We start from the raw sequence: 17,730 nt of genomic DNA, 5'->3' as shown, positions 1-17,730 counted from the left end.
AAAGCCTCTTTTCAGTTTCCATGCATGAACGGGTAGTAAACATAGCGATACAAGTAAAGAAATGTGGACACTGAGATTTGTGAGGTTCGTGGCGAGATATCAAGCACTACAATAAACCATTAGCCTAGTTTCGACCTATTCTCAAGATAGTATCTGTATGAAATGTTCGAAGTGTGTTACTATTGATCAAACAAAATGAAAGTAATGGTACATGTCCCTGTTGTGTTGGAGACACTGTGTAAGTTTCAGCAAAATCTAAAGGTATTTCATTCAGAATGCCTTGGTATGAGATTTGGTAGATTGCATGTGGGGACAAAAGAATCCTGGAAGAGCAAAACTCAAAAGAATTTTCAAAGACCAAGGAACCGGTAGAGGTTGGCAGAGACTAGAGGAACCTAGAGCACCAGGTGTGGCTGGTTCTCCAAGTTCCCACTCATCATCACTGTGGATGGAACCCCTGCGTCCAATTTTCCACTGTTCCATTTTATCCAACGGGTGGGAAGATAGCTGAGAAATGGCTGGGGGTAAGAAATTAGTCTGAGGACTTACTGAGGAATTCCTGAAGAGTAGGAAGGAAGATGTGTCCCTCTACATTGTAATGAAACTCGAGAAAATAGACTACACATTGGTATCAAGATGGTAGCTCCTTAAATATGCACTCATCGTTTTCTTCTTTGCAAAATTTGAATGTTTTCATTACTGCCACACGAAAACTCACTTCTAGTAAAAGATGTCAGACTTGAATTAGGTCTACACAAACGAATATTCAAAGATTACTTAATACCAGATTCAGGGAAGGTAGTTATTGGACCCCCAAAAGTTATATTTATGAACAATATCTATGCATTCTTGTCCATATTGACAGCAGACAGCCCAAACCCAGCACACATTGTCCAGAGGCCCTCCTGCAGGTCTCTGGGTCTTTGTCCTTGTGTTAGAGCATGAAGCCTCTTAGGACGGTGAAATTTAGGTGTTGATGGAGGGACTCAAGGATGAAGAACTTAAATAGTATAGAAGGGATGTGTACTCAGGCAATACAATTGAATTGGGGGAAGAAAAATAGGGTGACAGAACCCTGATGCTCTTGTTTTTATAGTTTCATTGTCAACACCTGAGCAGACAGGTAGAGTAGGTAAACATGTTATTATACAGAGTAAGTGTGTTACCAAATATACAATTCAGCATACAGAAATGTGATATGCAACCTTGCAAGTCACTGATTTACATGGGGGTCAGGGTCCTACATTTGTAAGCTGTAGAGTCATGTCTAGAAAATGTAGAATTGTATGTGACCCTATGTATCTGATCATAAGCATGAGTGTGTACATCCACACATATACATGAACATATTTACATGGAAATTTCAACACACAAACACTTGAGTTGGCCATAGCTCAGTGTGTAGGGCACATGGTTGGAAGTGGGCAGGGTGAACCAAGGAGAGAAAGGGAAAAGAGGTTGTAATTTGTAAACTCATCCTCGGGAAGTTTTGGAATTTCAGTCTCTTTCTAACTGCATTTAACTTGTCACGGACAGATCTGTGGATGACTTCTTTCTTAGAAGGAAATGGGTAAAAAAGGAACAGGTCGTAAGCAATATGCATTCTGGAGTCATTATTCTTAGGAGCCTGAGAACCTTCTGAATTATGCTTTTTGTAAGACTCGAACGGACTGGACCAAAGGGGAGAATTGTAATGTACCTCCAATACTGTATCACCGAATTGTATTTTATCACCAAGTATATTTCTTTAGCTATCTGAAACTGCAATGTGGCCCTTATTCCAAATCAAGGGGGAGAAGAGAACCAAAGTTAGAGGGAAAAACGCATAGTCCACCCGTGAATTACCTGCAAAATGATTTGACTCAGAAGATGAAGTTTACAAAGAAGTGAGGCATCTGACTACATCTGTGTTTTTTGTTCCTATAGAACATGTAAAGATGAGGATTGTTCAGCACCAAATGATGACAACGTATCTGAAAGGTAAGAAACAGAAAAAGCTGTAAAATATATGGACATACAGGTGTATAGCTAGCAGATTCTGCTAATGATATGGCACACACACACACACACACACACACACACACACACACGTGCCTGTATGTATGTACAGACACATGGACACATCCAGATGTACATTCACATGCCGGGAGCTAAACACTGGACACAAAGAAACACAAATACCATGAATGGACTGGTGGCATGTGCAGTGTAACACATGTCTGAAAGTGAAAGATCCTGTGTTGGAACACCAATATGGCTGAGGAAATCAAAGAAATATGTATCAGGAAGGGGTAGCCTGTGACACATGTCTTTGACAATCGCTCTTTGGTGAATGGAAATTGGAGGTAAAATCATTGAGTAGCCAGCTTAGGAAATAAGTTATTGAGACCTTTCTCTTACCCAGTGAGCCTGATGCTAGCCCACAACAATATTAACCACCCCCCCCCATACTGCCAGGAGCACAGGCAATCATATCATGGAACAATACGTAAGGCACACAATGCCTTAGGCCATTGCTCCAGTGGGAGAATTGGCAGTGTGGTGCAAGTGGGAGACTATTATGTTTGAGCAGAAGCAGCTCAGGGACCGTGCCCAGGTCTTGATTTCCAGGCCCAGGAATCGAAAAGATAAGTAGTTAGGTAGATAAGTAAATAATTAAACAAGGCAGAGGAGCTTGTGTATGGGCTCTAGGTCTTCCTCTCTGTCTCTCTCTATCTCTCTCTCTCTCTCTCTCTCTCTTTCTCTTTCTCCCTCTCCTATCTTTTCTCCCTTCCTTTCTCTCCTCTGGTGTAAGAAACCGGGTTTTCCTAAGATGATATCCTCACCATATTACCTGACTTAAGAAAAATACAGAAATTCAGGAGTTATACAACTCTCAGGCTCAAACTACAGAGAACGAAAAAGCAAGAAAAAGAAAGCAGTGGATGGGGGATAGGGATGGGGATGGGCATCTTAAAAAGGGAAATTAAAGAGGAAGGATAAAAGCACAAAGCAGAGGAAGTAAGTTTTAGTTGAGGTCTCCACTCAAACGCGGCCACTGAGGCTGACTCACTGGAGATGGCATAAAGAGCTTTGGCTCCATGGAGAAGGAATCTCAATGTGTTTTATTCTGCTGTACACATCACGTGGAAGTGACTCAGTTTTCCACCAGCACCTATTCCCTGGGTGTGTCTCTGTGTGTGTGTGTGTGTGTGTGTGTGTGTGTGTGTGTGTGTTCAACAGTTTTGGTAGGAGGAGAGAAAAAAGGAGAAAATAGGCATGATGTGTCATTGCCTTCATTGGAGCCATTCATTCCTGCGGAATGTGTGGGTTGTGTTGTCTCTGAATTCCTGATGGAACTTTCCCATGCCTCATTTCATCCTAAACTGTCTACCTGCCTCTGCCTTACATTCTAGAAGGGAAGAGAAGCCTAGAAAATGCAACCTCTGTCTGAAGGGAGAAACCCTGCTTGTAAGGAATCAGCCAATTTGCTTTTTGCCTTGTTCTTTTCCTTGGCGATGGGCATGGAACACTGGGTCGCCTCACCTCATGGGAGGGTTCAGGGCCTACTCACCCCATGCCTAGGCTTCTTCCTTCATATTTTCATGAACCTCTTGTACTGATTTAATGGCCAATGAATCCAGGTCATCAACAGAGACCTGCTAGGTGTTTCTGTTTATATGTTTGTTTGCCTTTTTAGGATCCTACTATAATTAGGTGTGCTCCTTGGAATGACAACTAACCCCATGCTTTGGTTCCTGCTGTAACAGTTTTTGCACAGGTCTAGAAAGAGAAGTCTCATATTACATTAGCTACATGTTTGTTTCACTTTGAAGGGTGTAACAAATCTCTTCTATACCTCTTTTCCATATTCCTGGGTATGTTCAGTTCTTTGATGTATATATCCTCTCTAGGGCTTGGACATCAATGTATGCATAATATTTTCATTGTGTACTTAATGCCATCTCTTTGGAACTGTGGTTCTAAGGTTTCTGTGTATGGCTTCGTTACGGGCAGCATCGATATTCAGAAAGCCAATGAATCTATAGCATTAAGTCATGCTCCTTAATGCCCATATTCATAAACACTGGGTTCATTAATGAAATCAAAATTCAAATGAAAGAGATTGGACATTGACAGAGAGAGCCATGGAGCAAGAGAGAGAGAAATATAGACACAGAGAGAGAGACAGAGACACAGAGAGACAGAGAAAGGATTAGAGAGTGAGAGAGAGAATACGTGTGTGTGGGAACAGTGAAGTGCTCTGAATCTCTGGCTTCAATTCAGGACTTCAGGAATATTATGCTTTTGTGCTTATGACTGAGGCTCTGCTTCTTGAAGCACACTTGCAGTGTATCATTTTGCTGATTAATTGGAGATCGACCTCTGCAGAAACTTCTATGCTGGATGGCTTCCTATTGCTGTCCTTGGGTCTTGGCAAATTCTGTCGATGGAATTACACATATGAACGAAGAAAGGCGTGCACATCCATCCAAAGTTAGGGTGAAGGCTGAAGAGGAAGGGTCATTGAACTGGCAAGCCTAGGCATAAAGAATCACCTAACCATGGGCAGAAGTGTAGCAGGTACATGGCTCTGAGTTGAGAACTCCATACTGGAGAGAGGGGTGGCTAGGAGCGAAGAGCTCGAGATGTACTTCACTTGGCAGAGTCCTCATGTAGCATACACGAGGCCCTAGTTTCCTTTCCTAGTAGCATTAAAACATGTGTGGTTTCCTCCCCCATTGTCCCACTTAATTTGTTGTGTGATTTTGATATGTCCACAGAGACGACTGCGGATTACAAGCCGTTGTCGTTGAGTCCAAAGAAGACAGTATCGATGGGTGAGTTGATTTCATCTGAGCCATCTATCATTTTGGAGTATGATGACTCTTCAGAGTCCACAGTACTGCCTCTCAGTATCTGCATGTAGTCACGAACGGTTGTGAAACCTAGTAGAAAATAACAGAGCAAGTGAAAAGACACTTGCACGTGGTCTGCTGTGAAGTCAAGTAGTATCACTGAAATCCTTAGCTTATCACAGTGCCTTTCAGCTACTCCCAATGAGCCAAGGGACCTGGGAAGGCCTTTCTGAAACCAAATGGTAGGCCCAGCAGACTGTAGAGCCCAGGCGAAAGAAGCTAATCAATCCTGAGTCGAACCTTCCTTCTTTTGAACACTGCCACCCTGAAGGGCCCACAATCACATTGAATGGGAAGTCCTGCTTCCATCCTGCTATTCCTTGTCCCTATGTGAGAGGCAGGACAGACAGGAGGGAATAGAGCGCACCTGCAACGCGGAAAAGTAGATGGCATGTAACTCTTGAGTTCCTGTGAAGTGAGTTGAACTTAAACAAGAAGAGGTCATTGTTTGACCTCAGGTTAGGTAGACGTTTTAGGTCTTTATTATTCTTAAATCTTGCATAAAAGGCGGGGAATGTGACCTAGCGATAGAGTGCTTACCTAGCACGCATGAAGCCCAGGGTTTGATTCCTCAGTACCACATAAACAGAAAAAGCCAGAAACGGTGTTGTGGCTCAAGTGGTAGAGTGCTAGCCTTGAGCAAAAGAAGCTCAGGGACAGTGCCCAGGCCCTGAGTTCTTGCCCAGGACTTACAAAACTACAAATACCATCTTGCATAAAAATCATCTTTTGCAGGTGTAAAACTTTCATTTTTCCCAAAAGCCTCTTTTCAGTTTCCATGCATGTATGGGTAGTGAACATACCTATACAAGTAAAGAAATGTGGACACTGAGATTTGCGAGGTTCGTGGCGAGATATCAAGCACTAGAAAATGCCATTAGCCTACTTTCTACCTGTTCTCAACATAGTATCTGCAGGAAACGTTCTAAGTTTGTTTCTATGGATCAAACAAAATATGTCATGAAGGGAATGTTACATGTCCCTGTTGTGTTGGAGACACTGTGTAAATATCAGCAAAATCTAAAGGGTATTTCATTCAGAATGCCTTGGTATGAGATTTGGTAGATTGCATGTGGGGACAAAAGAATCCTGGAAGAGCAAAACTCAAAAGAATTTTCAAAGACCAAGGAACCGGTAGAGGTTGGCAGAGACTAGAGGAACCTAGAGCACCAGGTGTGGCTGGTTCTCCAAGTTCCCACTCATCATCACTGTGGATGGAACCCCTGCGTCCAATTTTCCACTGTTCCATTTTATCCAACGGGTGGGAAGATAGCTGAGAAATGGCTGGGGGTAAGAAATTAGTCTGAGGACTTACTGAGGAATTCCTGAAGAGTAGGAAGGAAGATGTGTCCCTCTACATTGTAATGAAACTCGAGAAAATAGACTACACATTGGTATCAAGATGGTAGCTCCTTAAATATGCACTCATCGTTTTCTTCTTTGCAAAATTTGAATGTTTTCATTACTGCCACACGAAAACTCACTTCTAGTAAAAGATGTCAGACTTGAATTAGGTCTACACAAACGAATATTCAAAGATTACTTAATACCAGATTCAGGGAAGGTAGTTATTGGACCCCCAAAAGTTATATTTATGAACAATATCTATGCATTCTTGTCCATATTGACAGCAGACAGCCCAAACCCAGCACACATTGTCCAGAGGCCCTCCTGCAGGTCTCTGGGTCTTTGTCCTTGTGTTAGAGCATGAAGCCTCTTAGGACGGTGAAATTTAGGTGTTGATGGAGGGACTCAAGGATGAAGAACTTAAATAGTATAGAAGGGATGTGTACTCAGGCAATACAATTGAATTGGGGGAAGAAAAATAGGGTGACAGAACCCTGATGCTCTTGTTTTTATAGTTTCATTGTCAACACCTGAGCAGACAGGTAGAGTAGGTAAACATGTTATTATACAGAGTAAGTGTGTTACCAAATATACAATTCAGCATACAGAAATGTGATATGCAACCTTGCAAGTCACTGATTTACATGGGGGTCAGGGTCCTACATTTGTAAGCTGTAGAGTCATGTCTAGAAAATGTAGAATTGTATGTGACCCTATGTATCTGATCATAAGCATGAGTGTGTACATCCACACATATACATGAACATATTTACATGGAAATTTCAACACACAAACACTTGAGTTGGCCATAGCTCAGTGTGTAGGGCACATGGTTGGAAGTGGGCAGGGTGAACCAAGGAGAGAAAGGGAAAAGAGGTTGTAATTTGTAAACTCATCCTCGGGAAGTTTTGGAATTTCAGTCTCTTTCTAACTGCATTTAACTTGTCACGGACAGATCTGTGGATGACTTCTTTCTTAGAAGGAAATGGGTAAAAAAGGAACAGGTCGTAAGCAATATGCATTCTGGAGTCATTATTCTTAGGAGCCTGAGAACCTTCTGAATTATGCTTTTTGTAAGACTCGAACGGACTGGACCAAAGGGGAGAATTGTAATGTACCTCCAATACTGTATCACCGAATTGTATTTTATCACCAAGTATATTTCTTTAGCTATCTGAAACTGCAATGTGGCCCTTATTCCAAATCAAGGGGGAGAAGAGAACCAAAGTTAGAGGGAAAAACGCATAGTCCACCCGTGAATTACCTGCAAAATGATTTGACTCAGAAGATGAAGTTTACAAAGAAGTGAGGCATCTGACTACATCTGTGTTTTTTGTTCCTATAGAACATGTAAAGATGAGGATTGTTCAGCACCAAATGATGACAACGTATCTGAAAGGTAAGAAACAGAAAAAGCTGTAAAATATATGGACATACAGGTGTATAGCTAGCAGATTCTGCTAATGATATGGCCACACACACACACACACACACACACACACACACACACACGTGCCTGTATGTATGTACAGACACATGGACACATCCAGATGTACATTCACATGCCGGGAGCTAAACACTGGACACAAAGAAACACAAATACCATGAATGGACTGGTGGCATGTGCAGTGTAACACATGTCTGAAAGTGAAAGATCCTGTGTTGGAACACCAATATGGCTGAGGAAATCAAAGAAATATGTATCAGGAAGGGGTAGCCTGTGACACATGTCTTTGACAATCGCTCTTTGGTGAATGGAAATTGGAGGTAAAATCATTGAGTAGCCAGCTTAGGAAATAAGTTATTGAGACCTTTCTCTTACCCAGTGAGCCTGATGCTAGCCCACAACAATATTAACCACCCCCCCCCCCCATACTGCCAGGAGCACAGGCAATCATATCATGGAACAATACGTAAGGCACACAATGCCTTAGGCCATTGCTCCAGTGGGAGAATTGGCAGTGTGGTGCAAGTGGGAGACTATTATGTTTGAGCAGAAGCAGCTCAGGGACCGTGCCCAGGTCTTGATTTCCAGGCCCAGGAATCGAAAAGATAAGTAGTTAGGTAGATAAGTAAATAATTAAACAAGGCAGAGGAGCTTGTGTATGGGCTCTAGGTCTTCCTCTCTGTCTCTCTCTATCTCTCTCTCTCTCTCTCTCTCTCTCTTTCTCTTTCTCCCTCTCCTATCTTTTCTCCCTTCCTTTCTCTCCTCTGGTGTAAGAAACCGGGTTTTCCTAAGATGATATCCTCACCATATTACCTGACTTAAGAAAAATACAGAAATTCAGGAGTTATACAACTCTCAGGCTCAAACTACAGAGAACGAAAAAGCAAGAAAAAGAAAGCAGTGGATGGGGGATAGGGATGGGGATGGGCATCTTAAAAAGGGAAATTAAAGAGGAAGGATAAAAGCACAAAGCAGAGGAAGTAAGTTTTAGTTGAGGTCTCCACTCAAACGCGGCCACTGAGGCTGACTCACTGGAGATGGCATAAAGAGCTTTGGCTCCTTGGAGAAGGAATCTCAATGTGTTTTATTCTGCTGTACACATCACGTGGAAGTGACTCAGTTTTCCACCAGCACCTATTCCCTGGGTGTGTCTCTGTGTGTGTGTGTGTGTGTGTGTGTGTGTGTGTGTGTGTGTGTGTGTGTGTGTTCAACAGTTTTGGTAGGAGGAGAGAAAAAAGGAGAAAATAGGCATGATGTGTCATTGCCTTCATTGGAGCCATTCATTCCTGCGGAATGTGTGGGTTGTGTTGTCTCTGAATTCCTGATGGAACTTTCCCATGCCTCATTTCATCCTAAACTGTCTACCTGCCTCTGCCTTACATTCTAGAAGGGAAGAGAAGCCTAGAAAATGCAACCTCTGTCTGAAGGGAGAAACCCTGCTTGTAAGGAATCAGCCAATTTGCTTTTTGCCTTGTTCTTTTCCTTGGCGATGGGCATGGAACACTGGGTCGCCTCACCTCATGGGAGGGTTCAGGGCCTACTCACCCCATGCCTAGGCTTCTTCCTTCATATTTTCATGAACCTCTTGTACTGATTTAATGGCCAATGAATCCAGGTCATCAACAGAGACCTGCTAGGTGTTTCTGTTTATATGTTTGTTTGCCTTTTTAGGATCCTACTATAATTAGGTGTGCTCCTTGGAATGACAACTAACCCCATGCTTTGGTTCCTGCTGTAACAGTTTTTGCACAGGTCTAGAAAGAGAAGTCTCATATTACATTAGCTACATGTTTGTTTCACTTTGAAGGGTGTAACAAATCTCTTCTATACCTCTTTTCCATATTCCTGGGTATGTTCAGTTCTTTGATGTATATATCCTCTCTAGGGCTTGGACATCAATGTATGCATAATATTTTCATTGTGTACTTAATGCCATCTCTTTGGAACTGTGGTTCTAAGGTTTCTGTGTATGGCTTCGTTACGGGCAGCATCGATATTCAGAAAGCCAATGAATCTATAGCATTAAGTCATGCTCCTTAATGCCCATATTCATAAACACTGGGTTCATTAATGAAATCAAAATTCAAATGAAAGAGATTGGACATTGACAGAGAGAGCCATGGAGCAAGAGAGAGAGAAATATAGACACAGAGAGAGAGACAGAGACACAGAGAGACAGAGAAAGGATTAGAGAGTGAGAGAGAGAATACGTGTGTGTGGGAACAGTGAAGTGCTCTGAATCTCTGGCTTCAATTCAGGACTTCAGGAATATTATGCTTTTGTGCTTATGACTGAGGCTCTGCTTCTTGAAGCACACTTGCAGTGTATCATTTTGCTGATTAATTGGAGATCGACCTCTGCAGAAACTTCTATGCTGGATGGCTTCCTATTGCTGTCCTTGGGTCTTGGCAAATTCTGTCGATGGAATTACACATATGAACGAAGAAAGGCGTGCACATCCATCCAAAGTTAGGGTGAAGGCTGAAGAGGAAGGGTCATTGAACTGGCAAGCCTAGGCATAAAGAATCACCTAACCATGGGCAGAAGTGTAGCAGGTACATGGCTCTGAGTTGAGAACTCCATACTGGAGAGAGGGGTGGCTAGGAGCGAAGAGCTCGAGATGTACTTCACTTGGCAGAGTCCTCGTGTAGCATACACGAGGCCCTAGTTTCCTTTCCTAGTAGCATTAAAACATGTGTGGTTTCTTCCCCCATTGTCCCACTTAATTTGTTGTGTGATTTTGATATGTCCACAGAGACGACTGCGGATTACAAGCCGTTGTCGTTGAGTCCAAAGAAGACAGTATCGATGGGTGAGTTGATTTCATCTGAGCCATCTATCATTTTGGAGTATGATGACTCTTCAGAGTCCACAGTACTGCCTCTCAGTATCTGCATGTAGTCACGAACGGTTGTGAAACCTAGTAGAAAATAACAGAGCAAGTGAAAAGACACTTGCACGTGGTCTGCTGTGAAGTCAAGTAGTATCACTGAAATCCTTAGCTTATCACAGTGCCTTTCAGCTACTCCCAATGAGCCAAGGGACCTGGGAAGGCCTTTCTGAAACCAAATGGTAGGCCCAGCAGACTGTAGAGCCCAGGCGAAAGAAGCTAATCAATCCTGAGTCGAACCTTCCTTCTTTTGAACACTGCCACCCTGAAGGGCCCACAATCACATTGAATGGGAAGTCCTGCTTCCATCCTGCTATTCCTTGTCCCTATGTGAGAGGCAGGACAGACAGGAGGGAATAGAGCGCACCTGCAACGCGGAAAAGTAGATGGCATGTAACTCTTGAGTTCCTGTGAAGTGAGTTGAACTTAAACAAGAAGAGGTCATTGTTTGACCTCAGGTTAGGTAGACGTTTTAGGTCTTTATTATTCTTAAATCTTGCATAAAAGGCGGGGAATGTGACCTAGCGATAGAGTGCTTACCTAGCACGCATGAAGCCCAGGGTTTGATTCCTCAGTACCACATAAACAGAAAAAGCCAGAAACGGTGTTGTGGCTCAAGTGGTAGAGTGCTAGCCTTGAGCAAAAGAAGCTCAGGGACAGTGCCCAGGCCCTGAGTTCTTGCCCAGGACTTACAAAACTACAAATACCATCTTGCATAAAAATCATCTTTTGCAGGTGTAAAACTTTCATTTTTCCCAAAAGCCTCTTTTCAGTTTCCATGCATGTATGGGTAGTGAACATACCTATACAAGTAAAGAAATGTGGACACTGAGATTTGCGAGGTTCGTGGCGAGATATCAAGCACTAGAAAATGCCATTAGCCTACTTTCTACCTGTTCTCAACATAGTATCTGCAGGAAACGTTCTAAGTTTGTTTCTATGGATCAAACAAAATATGTCATGAAGGGAATGTTACATGTCCCTGTTGTGTTGGAGACACTGTGTAAATATCAGCAAAATCTAAAGGGTATTTCATTCAGAATGCCTTGGTATGAGATTTGGTAGATTGCATGTGGGGACAAAAGAATCCTGGAAGAGCAAAACTCAAAAGAATTTTCAAAGACCAAGGAACCGGTAGAGGTTGGCAGAGACTAGAGGAACCTAGAGCACCAGGTGTGGCTGGTTCTCCAAGTTCCCACTCATCATCACTGTGGATGGAACCCCTGCGTCCAATTTTCCACTGTTCCATTTTATCCAACGGGTGGGAAGATAGCTGAGAAATGGCTGGGGGTAAGAAATTAGTCTGAGGACTTACTGAGGAATTCCTGAAGAGTAGGAAGGAAGATGTGTCCCTCTACATTGTAATGAAACTCGAGAAAATAGACTACACATTGGTATCAAGATGGTAGCTCCTTAAATATGCACTCATCGTTTTCTTCTTTGCAAAATTTGAATGTTTTCATTACTGCCACACGAAAACTCACTTCTAGTAAAAGATGTCAGACTTGAATTAGGTCTACACAAACGAATATTCAAAGATTACTTAATACCAGATTCAGGGAAGGTAGTTATTGGACCCCCAAAAGTTATATTTATGAACAATATCTATGCATTCTTGTCCATATTGACAGCAGACAGCCCAAACCCAGCACACATTGTCCAGAGGCCCTCCTGCAGGTCTCTGGGTCTTTGTCCTTGTGTTAGAGCATGAAGCCTCTTAGGACGGTGAAATTTAGGTGTTGATGGAGGGACTCAAGGATGAAGAACTTAAATAGTATAGAAGGGATGTGTACTCAGGCAATACAATTGAATTGGGGGAAGAAAAATAGGGTGACAGAACCCTGATGCTCTTGTTTTTATAGTTTCATTGTCAACACCTGAGCAGACAGGTAGAGTAGGTAAACATGTTATTATACAGAGTAAGTGTGTTACCAAATATACAATTCAGCATACAGAAATGTGATATGCAACCTTGCAAGTCACTGATTTACATGGGGGTCAGGGTCCTACATTTGTAAGCTGTAGAGTCATGTCTAGAAAATGTAGAATTGTATGTGACCCTATGTATCTGATCATAAGCATGAGTGTGTACATCCACACATATACATGAACATATTTACATGGAAATTTCAACACACAAACACTTGAGTTGGCCATAGCTCAGTGTGTAGGGCACATGGTTGGAAGTGGGCAGGGTGAACCAAGGAGAGAAAGGGAAAAGAGGTTGTAATTTGTAAACTCATCCTCGGGAAGTTTTGGAATTTCAGTCTCTTTCTAACTGCATTTAACTTGTCACGGACAGATCTGTGGATGACTTCTTTCTTAGAAGGAAATGGGTAAAAAAGGAACAGGTCGTAAGCAATATGCATTCTGGAGTCATTATTCTTAGGAGCCTGAGAACCTTCTGAATTATGCTTTTTGTAAGACTCGAACGGACTGGACCAAAGGGGAGAATTGTAATGTACCTCCAATACTGTATCACCGAATTGTATTTTATCACCAAGTATATTTCTTTAGCTATCTGAAACTGCAATGTGGCCCTTATTCCAAATCAAGGGGGAGAAGAGAACCAAAGTTAGAGGGAAAAACGCATAGTCCACCCGTGAATTACCTGCAAAATGATTTGACTCAGAAGATGAAGTTTACAAAGAAGTGAGGCATCTGACTACATCTGTGTTTTTTGTTCCTATAGAACATGTAAAGATGAGGATTGTTCAGCACCAAATGATGACAACGTATCTGAAAGGTAAGAAACAGAAAAAGCTGTAAAATATATGGACATACAGGTGTATAGCTAGCAGATTCTGCTAATGATATGGCACACACACACACACACACACACACACACACACACACGTGCCTGTATGTATGTACAGACACATGGACACATCCAGATGTACATTCACATGCCGGGAGCTAAACACTGGACACAAAGAAACACAAATACCATGAATGGACTGGTGGCATGTGCAGTGTAACACATGTCTGAAAGTGAAAGATCCTGTGTTGGAACACCAATATGGCTGAGGAAATCAAAGAAATATGTATCAGGAAGGGGTAGCCTGTGACACATGTCTTTGACAATCGCTCTTTGGTGAATGGAAATTGGAGGTAAAATCATTGAGTAGCCAGCTTAGGAAATAAGTTATTGAGACCTTTCTCTTACCCAGTGAGCCTGATGCTAGCCCACAACAATATTAACCACCCCCCCCCCCATACTGCCAGGAGCACAGGCAATCATATCATGGAACAATACGTAAGGCACACAATGCCTTAGGCCATTGCTCCAGTGGGAGAATTGGCAGTGTGGTGCAAGTGGGAGACTATTATGTTTGAGCAGAAGCAGCTCAGGGACCGTGCCCAGGTCTTGATTTCCAGGCCCAGGAATCGAAAAGATAAGTAGTTAGGTAGATAAGTAAATAATTAAACAAGGCAGAGGAGCTTGTGTATGGGCTCTAGGTCTTCCTCTCTGTCTCTCTCTATCTCTCTCTCTCTCTCTCTCTCTTTCTCTTTCTCCCTCTCCTATCTTTTCTCCCTTCCTTTCTCTCCTCTGGTGTAAGAAACCGGGTTTTCCTAAGATGATATCCTCACCATATTACCTGACTTAAGAAAAATACAGAAATTCAGGAGTTATACAACTCTCAGGCTCAAACTACAGAGAAAGAAAAAGCAAGAAAAAGAAAGCAGTGGATGGGGGATAGGGATGGGGATGGGCATCTTAAAAAGGGAAATTAAAGAGGAAGGATAAAAGCACAAAGCAGAGGAAGTAAGTTTTAGTTGAGGTCTCCACTCAAACGCGGCCACTGAGGCTGACTCACTGGAGATGGCATAAAAAGCTTTGGCTCCTTGGAGAAGGAATCTCAATGTGTTTTATTCTGCTGTACACATCACGTGGAAGTGACTCAGTTTTCCACCAGCACCTATTCCCTGGGTGTGTCTCTCTGTGTGTGTGTGTGTGTGTGTGTGTGTGTGTGTGTGTGTTCAACAGTTTTGGTAGGAGGAGAGAAAAAAGGAGAAAATAGGCATGATGTGTCATTGCCTTCATTGGAGCCATTCATTCCTGCGGAATGTGTGGGTTGTGTTGTCTCTGAATTCCTGATGGAACTTTCCCATGCCTCATTTCATCCTAAACTGTCTACCTGCCTCTGCCTTACATTCTAGAAGGGAAGAGAAGCCTAGAAAATGCAACCTCTGTCTGAAGGGAGAAACCCTGCTTGTAAGGAATCAGCCAATTTGCTTTTTGCCTTGTTCTTTTCCTTGGCGATGGGCATGGAACACTGGGTCGCCTCACCTCATGGGAGGGTTCAGGGCCTACTCACCCCATGCCTAGGCTTCTTCCTTCATATTTTCATGAACCTCTTGTACTGATTTAATGGCCAATGAATCCAGGTCATCAACAGAGACCTGCTAGGTGTTTCTGTTTATATGTTTGTTTGCCTTTTTAGGATCCTACTATAATTAGGTGTGCTCCTTGGAATGACAACTAACCCCATGCTTTGGTTCCTGCTGTAACAGTTTTTGCACAGGTCTAGAAAGAGAAGTCTCATATTACATTAGCTACATGTTTGTTTCACTTTGAAGGGTGTAACAAATCTCTTCTATACCTCTTTTCCATATTCCTGGGTATGTTCAGTTCTTTGATGTATATATCCTCTCTAGGGCTTGGACATCAATGTATGCATAATATTTTCATTGTGTACTTAATGCCATCTCTTTGGAACTGTGGTTCTAAGGTTTCTGTGTATGGCTTCGTTACGGGCAGCATCGATATTCAGAAAGCCAATGAATCTATAGCATTAAGTCATGCTCCTTAATGCCCATATTCATAAACACTGGGTTCATTAATGAAATCAAAATTCAAATGAAAGAGATTGGACAATGAAAGAGAGAGCCATGGAGCAAGAGAGAGAGAAATATAGACACAGAGAGAGAGACAGAGACACAGAGAGACAGAGAAAGGATTAGAGAGTGAGAGAGAGAATACGTGTGTGTGGGAACAGTGAAGTGCTCTGAATCTCTGGCTTCAATTCAGGACTTCAGGAATATTATGCTTTTGTGCTTATGACTGAGGCTCTGCTTCTTGAAGCACACTTGCAGTGTATCATTTTGCTGATTAATTGGAGATCGACCTCTGCAGAAACTTCTATGCTGGATGGCTTCCTATTGCTGTCCTTGGGTCTTGGCAAATTCTGTCGATGGAATTACACATATGAACGAAGAAAGGCGTGCACATCCATCCAAAGTTAGGGTGAAGGCTGAAGAGGAAGGGTCATTGAACTGGCAAGCCTAGGCATAAAGAATCACCTAACCATGGGCAGAAGTGTAGCAGGTACATGGCTCTGAGTTGAGAACTCCATACTGGAGAGAGGGGTGGCTAGGAGCGAAGAGCTCGAGATGTACTTCACTTGGCAGAGTCCTCGTGTAGCACACACGAGGCCCTAGTTTCCTTTCCTAGTAGCATTAAAACATGTGTGGTTTCTTCCCCCATTGTCCCACTTAATTTGTTGTGTGATTTTGATATGTCCACAGAGACGACTGCGGATTACAAGCCGTTGTCGTTGAGTCCAAAGAAGACAGTATCGATGGGTGAGTTGATTTCATCTGAGCCATCTATCATTTTGGAGTATGATGACTCTTCAGAGTCCACAGTACTGCCTCTCAGTATCTGCATGTAGTCACGAACGGTTGTGAAACCTAGTAGAAAATAACAGAGCAAGTGAAAAGACACTTGCACGTGGTCTGCTGTGAAGTCAAGTAGTATCACTGAAATCCTTAGCTTATCACAGTGCCTTTCAGCTACTCCCAATGAGCCAAGGGACCTGGGAAGGCCTTTCTGAAACCAAATGGTAGGCCCAGCAGACTGTAGAGCCCAGGCGAAAGAAGCTAATCAATCCTGAGTCGAACCTTGCTTCTTTTGAACACTGCCACCCTGAAGGGCCCACAATCACATTGAATGGGAAGTCCTGCTTCCATCCTGCTATTCCTTGTCCCTATGTGAGAGGCAGGACAGACAGGAGGGAATAGAGCGCACCTGCAACGCGGAAAAGTAGATGGCATGTAACTCTTGAGTTCCTGTGAAGTGAGTTGAACTTAAACAAGAAGAGGTCATTGTTTGACCTCAGGTTAGGTAGACGTTTTAGGTCTTTATTATTCTTAAATCTTGCATAAAAGGCGGGGAATGTGACCTAGCGATAGAGTGCTTACCTAGCACGCATGAAGCCCAGGGTTTGATTCCTCAGTACCACATAAACAGAAAAAGCCAGAAACGGTGTTGTGGCTCAAGTGGTAGAGTGCTAGCCTTGAGCAAAAGAAGCTCAGGGACAGTGCCCAGGCCCTGAGTTCTTGCCCAGGACTTACAAAACTACAAATACCATCTTGCATAAAAATCATCTTTTGCAGGTGTAAAACTTTCATTTTTCCCAAAAGCCTCTTTTCAGTTTCCATGCATGTATGGGTAGTGAACATACCTATACAAGTAAAGAAATGTGGACACTGAGATTTGCGAGGTTCGTGGCGAGATATCAAGCACTAGAAAATGCCATTAGCCTACTTTCTACCTGTTCTCAACATAGTATCTGCAGGAAACGTTCTAAGTTTGTTTCTATGGATCAAACAAAATATGTCATGAAGGGAATGTTACATGTCCCTGTTGTGTTGGAGACACTGTGTAAGTATCAGCAAAATCTAAAGGGTATTTCATTCAGAATGCCTTGGTATGAGATTTGGTAGATTGCATGTGGGGACAAAAGAATCCTGGAAGAGCAAAACTCAAAAGAATTTTCAAAGACCAAGGAACCGGTAGAGGTTGGCAGAGACTAGAGGAACCTAGAGCACCAGGTGTGGCTGGTTCTCCAAGTTCCCACTCATCATCACTGTGGATGGAACCCCTGCGTCCAATTTTCCACTGTTCCATTTTATCCAACGGGTGGGAAGATAGCTGAGAAATGGCTGGGGGTAAGAAATTAGTCTGAGGACTTACTGAGGAATTCCTGAAGAGTAGGAAGGAAGATGTGTCCCTCTACATTGTAATGAAACTCGAGAAAATAGACTACACATTGGTATCAAGATGGTAGCTCCTTAATATGCACTCATCGTTTTCTTCTTTGCAAAATTTGATTGTTTTCATTACTGCCACACGTCACTTCTCA

The 17,730-nt window shown here is 42.7% G+C and overlaps 1 protein-coding gene across 1 annotated transcript in view; it reads left to right on the top strand.

Moving 5' to 3' along the window:
- LOC125347616 (phosphatidylinositol 3,4,5-trisphosphate 3-phosphatase TPTE2-like) overlaps window positions 1–17,730 on the top strand; it is a 144,566-nt gene that overhangs the window by 18,651 nt on the left and 108,185 nt on the right. The gene's annotated exons all lie outside the window — the stretch shown is intronic.

This window comes from Perognathus longimembris, chromosome 3 (assembly GCF_023159225.1).
Source record: "Perognathus longimembris pacificus isolate PPM17 chromosome 3, ASM2315922v1, whole genome shotgun sequence".
Lineage (NCBI taxonomy): Eukaryota > Metazoa > Chordata > Mammalia > Rodentia > Heteromyidae > Perognathus > Perognathus longimembris.
The sequence above is the reverse complement of the archived record's forward strand: the minus strand, read 5'-3'. Positions and strand labels throughout refer to the sequence as shown.